Genomic DNA, 16,539 nt, shown 5'->3' on the forward strand with positions numbered 1-16,539 from the left:
GGAATGTAGATTTACGGTCGATCCAAACTTGGATAAATTCAAATTTTAGCTGTTATGCTAACACGACATCGAAACCGTATGATAATTCTTGAAATTATAAAAAGTTATGTTATCGTTTTTCTAAATGGTGAATAATTTTACATTTCTAGTGAATTTAGAATGGAAGATATAAGTTTATCATACCTACTTCATATAGGTTTATATTACCTATTCTATATAGGTTTATCATACCTATTCCATATAGGTTTATCATACCTACTTCATATAGATTTATCATACCTATTTCGTATATTCCATATAGGTTTATCATACGTATTCCATATAGGTTCATCCTACCTATTTCATATATTCCATATAGGTTTATTATACCTATTCCGTATAGGTTCATCATACACATTCCATATAGGTTTATCATACCTATTCTGAATACCAGATCCAATACGATATAGTATCTGTTATAAACTATTCCCGGTTTCGCGAAAGCTAAAATCTCAATACTCAATAGAAACTATCCAATTTATAACCGTTAATCCTCTATGAAATGACTAACGTCGGGTGTAAGTGTCATATTATTGATCTTATATGGTACGACCGCCCGCATGGAGTTGCTAACTACAACTATGTCTGACGAGATTAATTTTGGCGCTGACGTTAGCATTATTGAACATTACCACGTGTTACAACGGGGTGAATGACTTTAGCATGCCCTATTATGGTGTTAGTGCAATTATAAAGTACAGTGTCACGAGTTCAACTATTGGATTTATAAAATCTCAGTATTGTTTCGTTACCGTATTGAATCTTAGTTTTGTTCCGTTACCGTATAGAATCGATATTGGATTTATACGGGGTTTATGTTCACTAATTCTAGTTGAAAGAAATTGTATTTAGTGGGATAGCTTGTGACTCAAAGCGATAAGTGTCAATGCCAAAAATTAAGTCATATAACACTAAGTTAAGATCATGACATGACTCGACAAGATTTATTAACTTACATAAAATAAGTTATTTATGTAAACCAATTATTTTTATAAGAAAACACAATATTTATGTGGGAGGAGTTTGCCCCACCAGTTAAGTGTCGGTTCCCAAATTAAGTAAAATAATACTTAATTATTGACACGACATGAATTTACAAAGTTCGTAAATTTGAAAACTTATGAGTTTTACATATAAACTATACAAACATTTGTATAATATGTCTATAGTAAAGTTAGCCACTTCATGTTTTCACAAGATAGGGATATAAATTTATTTTATATAAATTGGCACTCAAAATCCTTTTATAAAAACTTTTTGGTCATGGGAACAATATAAATTTTGATATAGGTTTTGAGTTACTGATATGTATTTTTCAACTTTTGTACATTTGGATTTCAAAAAATGGTACTTATGAACGAGTCGAAACACAATTTTACAACTCAGTTATTTTATACTTTTGACAGAAAAGTAAATATTTATAATGTTGGTCAACCAGCTAAATTTTATAAAACATTTTTTGTTATAAAAATACATTGTGTCAAAACTTGTAGAACTCACCAACAATTTTGTTGACGTATTTTAATGCATGTATTCTCAGGTTATTTAGCTGTTTGAATGTGTTCGCTCAAAAGACTCTATTATTTATATTAAATCTTTGTAAACGCCGGATTGATAAGTGTGTGTCACAATTTAGCAATAGTCATTGTCAATGTAATTTCTATTTCAATAATAATAGAATATTATATTTGTGCTGTTCAATGTATGTTTAATAACTGTGATTACTTATTTACGTCGCGCACCTCAGCGTTTCCGCCGGCGGTGCAGGGTGTAACATAATGAGTGTGCACTCTCACCCTCCGCTACATTGACTGGTGGAGGGTCGTTAGCCGAACGGGTAAGATAGGACATTAATGCTAATTAAAAGTATAATGAAAATACCAAGTAACTAAACACTTAAAAATTCCCAATCTTAGTTACTTACAAAAAATGTGAATTTGGTGCTAACCTATGAAATTGCACTTTGAACCTTGTTAAGTCGTTAGAGAAGCGTTTGTGGTTAATCGACACACTAATATGGGACCGACAGTGTGTGACAATGGGTAGCTTGATGTTAATCATAGATCAATGGAGTTTGTGTGGTTAACCGACACATTGATTAGGTGATTTGTAACATTGGGTGTACCAAGCTAATTTACATGGTTATTCACACCTTGTTTGTGATCCTCGGCTTCCCAGTCACAAAGTGGAAGGGCACAATCGAGATTTAAACATGCCATTAAAAGTTCAATGAATCTTAAAGAATCTAGGAGTTTCAAACCAATTAAAACTTAATAATCAATTTCGTTTTTCATGATGAAAATTGGTAAATCGTCATTTACCTACCTTCAAATATTTTACAATTGGATTACGACATCTCTCTTCCGAATTGTAGAATATTGTGTTGGGTCCTAGCCTTAATATTTCATTTTGGGTGTTATATTAAGGACTTAAATCAACTAAATGTGAATTTCTCCCTGTAGATGTCTAATTTTGACAACTATGGTCTTCCCGAATCTTTTAGAAAAAGCTTTCCTTGTGAAGATGATGTTCCCCGAAATCATACTTCATTTCCTCCACCTCGCCCAATAAATCTCCCTGGCCCACATGTTTGAAGACTTGAAAAGTTCAAGGTCACTCAAGCCCGTTTGGCAAGAATACATGAAGATGGAAGGTCTGTGTGTGCACATGTCTTGGAGATCAAGTCATACATTGACATGCTAAGAATGTTGGATGTCGTTGTTTCACGGAAGTTGGCGGCTGTTGACTTGGTTCTTCAATCACTTCTTAAGTCATATAGCGGGTTCTTCAAGGACTACTATATGGGAGATCATAACATGACCCTTATTGATCTTACCTATTTTCTTATTGCTGCTGAATCAGAAATAATTTGGCACACTGGTAAAACAAAGTTGATTGGAAGATGTACTTCCCAAATTTCCTTGGACAACCGTGACAATCCAGAAATGATTTCTTCTCCTAGGAGAGGGAAATTGGCTAAAGTAAAAAAGGTTGAACTTAAGAGAAGGCCATTTATGGGATTGTCTCATCTGCTGATTCGAAAGAAACCATTTGTTTCGGCTGCTATTTATAGGGACATTGGAAGCGAAGCTGCCCTGACTACTTGAGAAATCTAAGAGATGGTAAATGCAAAATGTTTGACCCTACTTCAGCTAAGTCCACTGTATAAATCTATTAAGTTCCTATTTTGAGACATACATGGTGTAATGTAATTACATTTTGATGTTTTGTAGAATCGAAGAAAAGAAAGGAAGCTTAAAGGAAGATTAAGTTGATTCTGATCTCGAAGAGATAGATTTCGATCGTATGGCTCGATGATTAGAATTTTGAACTGTTTCTTAAGAGTTATGATAGATTGCTTTAGAATAGATAACAATGTAGTTTTCATTTGTATTTACATTGCAAGGACAAGTTTTTTCGCACTTTTATAAATAAACAAAAATTTTAAAGTTTATCTTATTTTAAATTTCCTTACAATGACATTTGTGAAAAATTGTTGCTTATATGTTTCCACTGATAGCAATATTCGAAAATGGAATTGATTCTTTTGTTTGTGGTAGTGTCAGAATTTACCAAATAAGGAAATATTCTCATCACCCAAGTTTCAATTGTCCAAAAACTTGGGATCGTGCAACTTGTATTGTGTGATGAATGAGAACCTTCATCTTTGGGAAATTAATACTAATTCATTGTTCACATGTACATGTGAGTCAAGTGAAGGACTAGGGGATCGGGTACACTTGGTTGTGCACTGGTCAGGTGCACCACAAAGAACAATAAGGCTATTCGTCATGATTTACTAAAGTTTAGTAAATATGGTTATACTTACAAGATTAAGTGTAATTCTGAATCTTTGAAAAAGTTTCAATGTATGGCAGAACGAATAAGAAGAATCAAATTAGGCAGAAAGATAAAATTTTCTACAATTTGAGAAGAAGGGATAGTACTTGAGTATCCTGTTTTATGATTATCTTAGTGATTATGAAACCATATCACAATTGATCCCCTAAGGACATCTTAGTGCATTTATATGGCTAAGAAGAGGAATCATGAATTGTTGAAATGGTTCAATCAAGAAGATAAATCATATTTCGTTCCAAAATCAGGTCTTAGAGTCATACTCCAGGATTTTAACTTCAGTGACATGGTCTTAATAAAGGTTTATAACACTAATCAAATGTAGAGTAAAATGTTTCTTACTCTTGTACATTTGAAATTGGTAAGTTGTGATGTTTTGGATAAAACAAAGACCAACTAAGACTAATTGTGTGAAGTATTTGTCTTGATAAGAAACCGCACTAATTATTGAATATTTTTTTTTGTCAAGTAATGTCTCTTGACAAAGAGAAATTTATATGTCAAGAGATCAGTGGGAGTCTTAAAGATCTTGAAAAGTTTCAAGAACTAATCAAGAATAAACCTGTTATTAATCATCATCACACGACTTGAGGTCTGTAACCTATCGTGTTGACATATTTTTGTTTCATTGCCCATTCCAATTACAGTTAACTATGCATGTGAGTTCTGAGAGTTCTCAATTGCATAACAACCTGTAAGAAATGGTAGGACCTCGTGTTGTCGAGTGGCAATAAATTAAGATTGAACAAGTTCAATCTGTATAAGTTTGGATGCGCCACTAACCTTCTCTTGTGGTCATGGTTTTGACAAATTCACATGGATAGGAACACATACACCATAAAATCGAAGTGTCATAAGGTTTCTCTCCAATTCATGAAAATTATTGTGAGGAAACGCTTTCACTAAGTAGATTTTAAGGAGATATAAATTTTAATATTTGCATTCTCAAATTTGATTATGATTACGACATCCCTCTTCATAGTTCGAATTGTAAGAAATGGAAAAAGGTCTAAACATTTGAGATTTATTGTTGTAAGTTATAAAATTGTTTAGAGACACATGTGAGCTATCGAAAGAAAGGTGTATAAGTTTGAGAAGCCTAGATAAAGTCTTATTGAAGCATCTCGTGTCAGAAATATGAACTTTGGTAAGAAAGTCAACAAGTATTGATTTCTAGAAGTCTTGGTTTTTTCCGGGTACATGTCAAAGCTAGTGGGAGCATAAGTGTTATGCTCATAAGAATGTAATTATTATGCTAGTGGGAGCACAATTATTATCTTAAGTGTTGCGAGTTAGCAATGTTAAAGAAAACAAAAGTTTTAATTCGCAAAGATTCATGGTTTGAAAAGTTGTTTTGCTATAATGAAGGGAGAGGAATTAATACTTCATTTTAAATATAAAATATTAGATTGAGATTTTAATCAAATTTAGTCAAAAACATATATGGATGTTATGTTGAAATGGTTCAACATAAGGAAATTCTATACGTGGAAAATTGTAGCAAGAGATTGGTAAAGTATCACGTCTTTATGTGAGACATTATGAATCGTATCCCATATGCTTCGGGTATAGGATCGATTTCATATGCTATAATATTTAAGTGTTCCATTTTACCAAATGCCTAGTGCATTAAGAGGGAAAAGGACTAGAACTGGATATGACTATAATGATTAAGCAATTATCGAGGACCATCTAAGGTTTACCAAAGATTGATTGCTCATGGGCAGTTGGAAGTATAGTGTAGATTTTAGAAGGACCATATTAACATATTCTGAAAAGAGGCAACTCTTGTTCAGAAGTGATAGTCAAAATGGGAATATGTAAATGTTTCCATAGGTGGAACTTATTCATTAAGTTTGTGTAAGATTATAAAGCTTAATGCGAGAAGGATGTTCAAACGAATGCACTTTGAATGTGAGACTTCGTTTCCATGGAATTGATCTCCATTGGAATACTTTGAATGTTTGTTGTCGAGTCTCTGTGACTTTTGTGCATAATCATTACAAGAGGATCATTACATATAAGTTTAGAATCTAACATATTATAGTCAATGGCAATAATTCAGTATTCTTACATTTACGGTAAAGATTTGGAATTGTGACATGAGCTTCATTGAAGATGTATTTAATTGATCCATTTCACAAAGAAAGGACCAAAGGAAAATATAGTGTACATGCTTGGATCATGGGATAACTATTGTTTTAATCCAAGTATTAAGTTGATTAATCGAAACATTATATAATAAGTAATGTGTAATCAATATGGTGATTAAATAAAATGTGTTTTATTTATATTCATAAGTTCTGAGACCATATTGGATTCGATTATTCTTGTGTTTCACTTTACATGTTTTGACTTCCCAAATAACCAGTTTATTCAAACCATCGATAGTTGATCGTACGTTGAAAGTAGGTATTGAGGCAAGATTGTCATGAATTTGGATTGTAGATTGTCTAAAGTGCTTAGACATAGCAAAAGATTGCTACAACATTCATGACTACTCATAAGGTTTGAGTATTGGATTCAACCCACGCTCATTTGAATCACTTCATGGATTTTATCACGAGTGATTGTGAGATGATAATATCTTATTTTCTTGAAACCAAGACATGTAAGTTGTAGTTTACAAATCGGTTGCACATTGATATATGTAAACGCACTAGTAACTTGGTGTTATAAAACATATTGTTGTGTGTGATTTGATGAGTAAGTACAAGCAAGCATTCGAGTCGAAGTTTATCAATTCCTTTTACCCTTAGAGGGATAAAAGCGATATCTGTGGGCCCCTCGATGATTTAGTGATGACAACCCTAAGTGCTTGGAAAAGCCTGGACTGATTTGATTTGTTCAATTAGTCGGTCATCATAAATCGGAAATCGGGAAACAATAGATGGACAGAGAGAATGATTACAATCCATGTCCCATGTCCATATGATATCTAGAATGGACAAATATATGATCCCTTATCTAATAGATGCATCATTGACTAGATCAGAGTTTGACAGCGGCTTTTAAGAGCTACGATTGCTAGTCGGGATTTTGGAGTCGTACTTGTAATAATAGCTATTAAACTTATCCAAGTGGGAGACTATTGGATTAGACATCTAAGCCCATAACTATAATTGGTATGTACTTGACCCGAGAGTAGCATGGTCCATTTCGGGTTTCATATCACCGGGAAAATTAGATAGGATGGACACTTGAGTAAGAAGTTACTTATGATTTATTAATATATTATAAGTTCTAATATATTAATATGAAATCATATTATTTAATTAGTATTGATCAAGAATTAATTTGGAATTAATTATGTGATTAAAAAAGACTAATTAAATATATGAGGATTGATTTGGTAAATCAATGATTATTATAGTGTGGGCTAATTGTTATTTAGAATGGGATAAACCAATATGGTAGTCCATGGATAGTGCATGGAGGTTTAAGCCATGCAGCCTAAGTAATATGAAATGTCATGGGCATTAGGGTTTGCATGGATATAACCCTAGACTTTGCCACACTATAAAATGACTCTCTTAGCACCCAAAATCGGTCACTAGAGTTCTTGGAGTTCCTTAGAGCTGATTTCGGAGCTAGCAACATCTCTCTCAAGTTCTCCTTTGTCCTAGGTGTGTTGTGAATCGTTTGAGGCATCACACTTGGGGTGTTATGTTGTTAAAGGCCAAATACAACAAGTTCTACAAGCTACATAAAGAGGTAAACTCTTAACTAGTATTTTATGTTGTTTATGTCAACTGTATGCTAGTTGTAGGCTTAATGCTTTGGAAACAATATTGCATGTATAATTAGAGAAAACATAGATCCTAAGCATTTAGGGTTGTATGTGCACCACATGATTTTGTAGTATACTAAAACCCAACATTATTATCCTTAGAAAAATAATTACCCATTTCAATAAAATTATTTAAATAAGGCTAGGGACCATATTGCACTCCATGATGTGAAAATGGATGTCGTAATCACACCAATGTGTTATTTAGGTAGAAAAACTTTTCACCAGTTTCAATATCCATGAAACTCCTCGATCTGTCGAGATTTATAGACTTATGTTCATAGCATGTTAATCTATTCTGTGATCCTCTAACATTCACCATTTGGATGCCTAGGATCATGAATTTTGATGGTAAATTAATCATACATAGGCACATGATGCTAAACTCTAGATATACTTGAGAATCGTAAGTACCACATCACCTCAAATATAATCCAACTAATGCATTGACTAAAGCACTTCCCCATATTAAAAGATTATAATGAAGTGTGTGTTTTCATGGCTAATGTGAGATTTACATTATCATAAAACAAAATTTTATTTCATTTGGTTAAAAGATTTTAAATTGATCTTTTGAAAATCATTTAAATTTAACTTCATTTTATAAACATTTATAAAAAATTATTCTATATTAACTTTTAACAGTTTGTGATTCTAATTTTATAAAACAACCATGCCAAATAAAATAACCACAAAAGATACAAACACAATCAAAGTGCAACTAACAATACCACCAGCCTTAATCCTATGCATCTCCCTATGAGCCATCAAAGGAGAGATAGGTCAAACTAAGGATAAATAGATACTTCAAAAGATCCCATTTGGTAACAACAAAAGCACCATGGGACTCTAAACTCCTCAATCCTTCTCTTGGTCTTCAGTCTTCAATACATTATAGTTTTCTATTCTAATAGAAATTCGTATCTAAACAATTACAACTTAAAAGAAATTTACATATTACAAAAGATAATAAATTACATGAAGGTCACAAAGATCAAAAGCACAACCATACATCCAACACATAACTCAAGTCGATGTCAGTGTATCGAGTCCATATAATTCACACAAACAATTATCTTGAACTTGGATTGTAATTTTCAGATTAAATGAATAACCAAAAAGTTGAAAACAAGTAGGCATACAATTGTTTCTATGATCTCATATGCGAGAGATCATCCACACAACAATGTAGCGATTTTGGTAATAATTAATAATTTAAAATTAAATAACTAAAACAACAAAAAAAGTGATTTGGAACTTTTGTATAATCAACTGTTTTGAATGAGATTTGAGTTAGATGCAGAAAGTGATCAAGGCGTCCTCAAATACAGGAAACGAAAACATGCTTTTGTGAACAGTGATCGACGTACTAGCTAAGAGAGTACTATGCTCCTCGTCCCATTAGCAGAGTTGCATCGCCGGATCTAAACAGTCGCTAAGAGAGTACTATGCCACGTGCCACGTAGGACACTACAATCTGATCCAATCAGATTACTAAGATGTAAATTGGTTAACACAAACATAATGCAAATCCAAGTGCAATAGACGTGAACAAATGGCTCTAATAACATTATTAGGTTATGCGGGATCTAAAAGCCATAAAGACATATAATAGAAGCAATAAAAAATTAACCTCATAACTCAATAGATGGATCCAAGTTTGGGAAGTTAATTGCAACTAAATAAACAAAAAGGAATAATGAAACCATACCCTTATAGTCCTTTGAAAATCTGCTTGATCTTGATTATAGAGGACTGCTAAGAGTCACATGTAGAACTCCTCTTCGAGATCACACCCAAGACGCAAAGCAACAACACTGGAACCACCAAACAACTACCAAACAACTACCAGCATAAATCGTAGACGATTAGGGTTTCCAAGAAATTTACGTGGTGCCTGAGTGGGATTTTGTGGGCACAGGTCGTTGGGTTTAGGGTTTTTGAAAATGGAGAGGAGAATCAAGATTTCTAGGATTTTTACAAAATTTGCATCAACTCATAAATCCGGTTTCAGGAGCCTCTATTTATAAGGGAAGGAATTTAAACCATAATGGATAATTACTTGGTCACTAAGTAGTTATCCTTATCTTTGGCGATTATCTGATTTTTAGATTCTTGCACTTCGTTCCATCTAGATCTACAAGTTTCATTTAATTAATTAACAAACTAGATCCTTATAATTTATCTCTAACAAATATTTCTTATATATGCTCTTGCATGTAACCCAAAAGGACTTTAAGATTAATAGTAATATTACCAATTGTTGTGTGGGCACTAACTTCCAACAACTCTTACTTGCAAAAGTCACCAATACTATATGGTTCACTATTCTCTAGTCATAAGTAGAGAGTGTGCCATCCAATGCACATGCCAAACTCACAACTTAAAGTTGTGATACAACCCTAATGTAAGTGATCAAATATTCGTTTGCTATTCATGATATCTATATGAACATGAGACATAGAGATATGTCAATCTTGGACGTTCAAGATTATGTTTCTAGATAGAGACTTGTGTCGACCAAAAATAGCTACACAATCAATCCGTTATCAATTCAGTCCGAGCGTGACCAAACATTTTGATGTCAAAACCTAACCATTGAGGGCCCCAAAGATATCTACTTCTCCTGTTAAGGCAGATGGACCAAATAAAATTTGATTACATAGATTCTTCCTATTCCTCATGTCATATCTGGTCAAACCTAGTATTGCTGCCAGTTACAAACAACGTTGGGGAGAAACCAAGATGCAACATTGTAGGACAAAAAACTTATGCAATTCTATTTGAAGAATGTATGATATTACCATCTTAGAATTACCTATGATATAATCTATTAAGTAATCATTAAATGAGGATTTCACTTAATCTATTAAGTAATCATTAAATTTTCACTTAAAAAGGGAACCATGTGGTTTTCCAGTTCTAGACTCGTCAGGGCTACTCGGCATTTGTTGCAAAGTGAACATCATACACATGGTTTCTTCATCTTTGTGGTCTTCTCTTTGCATAAAGTTTATGTTCCATCCCTCATTTGCAATTTTTTTTTTTCTAAATCTTTCATTCTTAATGTATCAAACTCATATAGCGTATCCCATACATCTTTTGATGTTGATGAAGAACAATATAAGATATCCGTTCAAAGATCACATCGTCCGCCGCCTGATAGATAAAAAAATAGACCCTTCCTATCATTCTTCTTAAACTCTCTTAAATCATTTATTTGTTGTGTGATTAAGCCTGATTTGCCGGTTCATTAATTCCATTTTCAACCATGCTCCATTATTCGTGAGACTCTTACAGAACTTTCTGTATACTCCAATGGTGATAATTTTTACCACTGTGAGTGGATGCAATCCGCTGGCATTCGATGTCATGACATCTTGCTCTGTTGCTCTGATACCAATTTCTTGAGTATAATAGAGATTCGATATTGCACAAGAAGATTTATAATAATTTTTTTTATTAATCGCAGCAAGCATACACACGATTGTTTATTCCATATTTATAATAAAGATATATGTAACCACCATGTCACAGTCATGGCAGTTAAATATTAATCCAAAACAACAAATCCTTCCTAAACAACAAAACGACTCAGACTCCATGTAGTAACTGACAGATTTAGCTTATACTTTAACATCATCGAGCTTAATAATGAAGCACGACAAGATCAAATTCAAGAATAGTCGACGTATCATTACGGAAATACGGCTGAGCAGTGGCAATCCCACGAGCAAGTCGGAAAACGCCAGTTCCACCAACAACAGACATTTCACGAACCTGACTCAAGATAGGGTTAGTACCAAGAACCTGTAGGGTGCTACCATTGAAACTCCCTTCTGTAAAGACAAAGTTCAAGTTCATAAGAAACCTTGGTATTTCCAAGGATGCTGATCCAAATAGCCCTTGGCCCCTACCAATCCTCATGGAGCTTGCTTCTGGAGCAACTGTTAGAGGGTTGTCAAACATGAACCCTAGACCGAATTGGCTCATGGTGGTTGAGGTGATGTTTGAGTCGAATACTTGATATGCAGTTTGACCTGGTCCGGCGATGGTGTCATGAAAATAAAAATGTAGATTTGTAGACTTTTGTTTTTTGAGTGGGAGCTCCTTGAACCAATTTTTGACTGCTCTTGGCCCTTCAGAAACACTTTGAACCAATGGGATTGCTATCACAAGTGTGCATAGCATCAATATCACTTGCTCTTTCTTCATTTTGTATCAGAAATCTGAACGATAAACAATAAAGATTCAAAAATTTAGGGAACTGGTTCTTTGTTTCTGAACAAGAAATATGGGATTGAAGGAGTTTTGGAGTTAAAAATGGGGTCGTTGAAAGATATGGAAAGTTGATCAGTGTTTATTCTTGTTCCTGCAAGCAAACTTCTTAGAAACGATAAGATCGAAAGTTAAGAGAAATTGGGACAGAAACTTGTTCTCTTATAGAAGCAAGCGGAGAGTAGCATTCACATATATTGTAGCGGAGAACACAATAGTTGAATATTATTCATTTCTTATGCGCTGGCTTTTGAATACTACCGCTTTATTTCTGGAACAAGTATATTGGTCAAAGAAATATTTTTTATAAATATATTGGTCAAAGGAAATAATCTTTGATCACTCATGTTAATTTCCGTTTCAATTAGTGGTTTAGTCGGTTATTTTTATCTGATTTGATTAACGTTGCTAGTTTTTTGCTAGAATTATGATTTTGAGACCCATATGTCAACCCAAATGTACCATTTACTATTAAAGCAACAAAACTCATAAAAAATAAGACTAGATGGTAATATTTTGTTATCTTTAAGAGTATTAGGTATGAGTTACGTTACAACACACAATTCATATGCATCTCAACCATAACACCATCATAACATCAAGTGAGAAATGGTGTTTCCCATATTATAACACGTTAAGAGGTAGAGAGAAAAAAAAATTTTGATTGGTTGATAAATGCAACAACCAATTAAACTTCCCATTTCATCTTGTCTTCAACACAATGAGACATATTAAGAATTAAAAAATATCAAAAACATTAAAATTCTTAGAAGATCTACAACCTACTCCCATTCTCCATTATTTCCCCCGTTTCTGTCAAACCCTGCTCCATTTATTCCCCCATTTTGGGGGAAATGAATAGATGGGGATGAACTTTGAGTTGTCGGTTTTAATCCTGTAACACCGTAAATTTCAAAACAATTTTTCGTATTTTATAAAAACATAATTAATTTATTATTCATAAAAAAAACATCATTGTCTGAAATTCAAATTTATAGCATATAACAATCCCAAGATCTCATGACATAAAAATCCCGTGTGTGTACTGATCAGGCCGGCGCCTTCCCGCGATCCTCACTAGTACCTGAAACAAATAACACCAAACACTGTAAGCACAAAGCTTAGTGAGTTCCCCAAAATACCACACATAACACATATTAGTCACTCGAGGCTATAACTCTGTGGGTCCGTGGACCCTACTCTGTGAACCCTCTGGTTCTAACTCTGTGAACCTTCCGGTTCTAACTCTCGAACCTCCCGGTTCTAACTCTATAAACGTGCACATCATAAATCACATAGAAATAATGCAGTACAACACATAACATACATATCACACAAATACTGTGTCACATAACTCTGGTTACCTACTCAAGGTAAAGTATAGTGAGAAGACTTACCTCGCGTATCTCGGTAAATATCTGTCTCGGAATAAATGTGATCTAGCCTCCGCCTAATCACACAAAGTAATATACTCATAAATACAACTGAACTCAACCCTAAAGGTCAACAAGGCCAACGGTTAACTTTGACCGGACTCGGCGAGTGCACTAGGGCGACTCGGCGAGTCTATACGTGTCCACTGACTCCCTTGGATCCTCTCTTGAAACGTTGAGTACTTCCCTAACTCGATGAGTTCCACCTAACATGAATCGCGGGGCCACCACGACTCAACTCGTCGAGTCTCAAGAACAACTCGGCGAGTTCCGGCTTGACTCAGTCCCCCCTGACTCTCCCTGACTCACTGAGTCGACCCCTCAACTCGACAAGACCACTCGCTGAGTGGTTACGGGCAAACTTTATGCTTCTCGCCGAGTCTGTTCTTTAGACTCGGCAAGTCCATGCCATGCATAAACTCAAACTCACTTCTGAGGTCAGATCTATTCCATACAATCATAGATCTGGCCTCCCCAGGGATGATAATCACATAAAGTCCAAACCTTGGTGCTCAAACAACAACTATTTGCTCCTAAATGATGTTTTAGCCCCATATCTCATAACTCTAGGTCAAAACTCTCATGAATCCTCATAAAGCTTAAGTAATAAAGTTTCTCTGGACCTTTATGGATCTCATCTCAAGCCTCATCACAAATAGGGATGAAATGGACATCAAATCTAACCAACAAAGGGGTCAAGAAACCCTAAACCCCCATGTTCATCATAACAACAGAGAAGGGAGCCAAAATATACCTCCAAAATGATGCTCTGAGCTCCAAAATTGAAGGATGTCCACCTCCCTTGCCTCTTCTTAGCTAGAATATCCTTTGCCTTGCCAAACAAAGCTTCAAAGGTCAACAATGGCCTCTTTTCTCTCCCAAAACGCTCAAAATATCTTTAGGGTTTCTCTCTGGGGTTGGTGGCCGCAAATGACGGCCATAAGCCCCTTTAAATAGGTCTCAAACCCTGGAAATTAGGGTTTCATTAAACAGCGTGGACTCGCCGGGTCTACTTTTGGACTCGCTGAGTCCAGACGCGAACCCGCGCACAAAACCGCGATCCTACTCGGCGAGTTTGGACTTCAACTCGCTGAGTCTCCTCACAATCACCCAAAAATAAAAGAATAAAACAATACCTGAGAATCCGGGGTGTTACAATTCTCCCCCACTAGAATTAGACTTCGCCCTCGAAGTCTCACTCCGCAAATAACTCCGGATGCTGCTCACGCATCTCACACTCCGACTCCCAAGTTAACTCTGACCCTTTCCGATGTTGCCACTGGACCTGCACTAGTGGCATCTCTCTATTCCTCAGGACCTTAATCTTTCGATCTCTAATCGTCACTGGTCTCTCAACATAATTCAGGCTCGCATCCACCTGAATATCCTCTAGTGGCACTACTGCTGACTTGTCGGCTACGCACTTTCGGAACCGCGACACGTGGAAAGTGTTGTGAATCTGACCCAACTCTGCTGGCAACTCCAAATGGTAGGCTACCCTGCCGACCCTTGCGACCACCCTGAAGGGACCAATATATCGGGGCCCCAACTTGCCCCTATTCCTGAATCGAATCACTCCTTTCCAAGGAGATACCTTCAGGAGCACAAAGTCGCTGACCTGGAACTCAAGCTCGGACCAGCGTCTGTCTGCATAACTCTTCTGACGACTCTGAGCGGTCAACAACCTCTGTCTGACCTGCTGGATCTGCTCTGTCGTCTGAAGCATGATCTCGGTACTACCCATCACACGCTGCCCTACTTTTCTCCAGCAGATAGAGGTCTGACACCTCCTCCCATACAACAGCTCAAAGGGCGGCATGCCAATACTTGAATGATGGTTGTTGTTGTAAGAAAACTCTGCCAAGGGCAAATACGTGTCCCAACTCCCACTGAAATCCAATACACATGCCCGAAGCATATCCTCGAGCGTCTGAATCGTCCGCTCGCTCTGTCCGTCAGTCTGGGGGTGGTATGCGGTACTAAAATGCAGCCTAGTACCCAATTCCTCATGAAATTTCTTCCAGAATCTGGAAGTGAAACGCACATCTCGGTCTGAGACAATCGAGATCGGCACCTCATGTCGTGATACCACCTCCCTCACGTACACCTCGACCAACTTCTCTGCGGAAGAGTTCTTGCTGATAGCAAGGAAGTGGGCACTCTTTGTTAACCTATCCACAATCACCCAAATTGCATCGACTCCCCTAGCAATCCTTGGCAATTTGGTGATAAAATCCATGGTAATCTGTTCCCACATCCATTCGGGAACCTCCAACGGCTGCAACTTACCATGCAGCCTCTGGTGCTCGGCCTTAACCCTACGACAGGTCAAGCACCCCTCAACAAACCACCCGACATCCCTCTTCATACAGGGCAACCAATACTCTCTCTTCAGATCTAAATACATCTTAGTGGCCCCAGGATGGATCGAGAACTTTGATCGATGAGCCTCTTCCATCAAAATGGTACGTGCCCCGACCACGAACGGTACCCAAATACGACCCTGAAATGTCATAATCCCCCGGCTGTCGGTAACGAACTTTGACGCCATCCCGACAACTTGCTCTCTCTTCTGATTCTCTGGTCTCACGACCTCAATTTATGCCCCACGGATGGTGTCCAACACCGGAGACATCACGGTCAATCGCAAACATACATCTCGCAATTGGGCTCTCTCCGCCCTGCGGCTCAGTGCATCGGCTACAATATTAGCCTTGCCCGGATGGTACAAGATCTCACAATCATAATCCTTGACCATGTCCAACCACCTCCTCTGCCGCATATTTAGGTTAGGCTGATCCATCAAATACTTCAGGCTCTTATGGTCTGTGTATATCGTACACCGAACCCCATACAGATAGTGACACCAAATTTTGAGGGCGAACACCACTGCCTCCAACTCTAGATCATGGGTGGGATACCTCGTCTCATGAGGCTTCAGTTGCCTCGATGCGTATGCTATAACATGCCCTCTCTACATCAGCACCGCTCCGAACCCCAAGATCGACGCATCACAATATACCACAAACTCCTCCATTCCCTCCGGGAGGGCTAACACCGGGGCTTCGCATAACCTTTGGCGAAGTGTCTCAAATGAGGCCTGCTGCTCGGGGCCCCATGAAAATGCGACACCCTTCCAGG

The 16,539-nt window shown here is 36.6% G+C and overlaps 1 pseudogene; it reads right to left on the bottom strand.

Annotated features, from left to right (window-relative positions):
* Window positions 1–11,130: 11,130 nt before the first annotated feature.
* On the bottom strand, window positions 11,131–12,139 carry LOC145008251 (dirigent protein 1 pseudogene; annotated as a pseudogene).
* Between the last annotated feature and the right edge of the window lie 4,400 nt (window positions 12,140–16,539).

The sequence above is a fragment of the Lactuca saligna genome, chromosome 8 (genome assembly GCF_052625555.1).
Source record: "Lactuca saligna cultivar CGN05327 chromosome 8, ASM5262555v1, whole genome shotgun sequence".
Taxonomy (NCBI): Eukaryota; Viridiplantae; Streptophyta; class Magnoliopsida; order Asterales; family Asteraceae; genus Lactuca; species Lactuca saligna.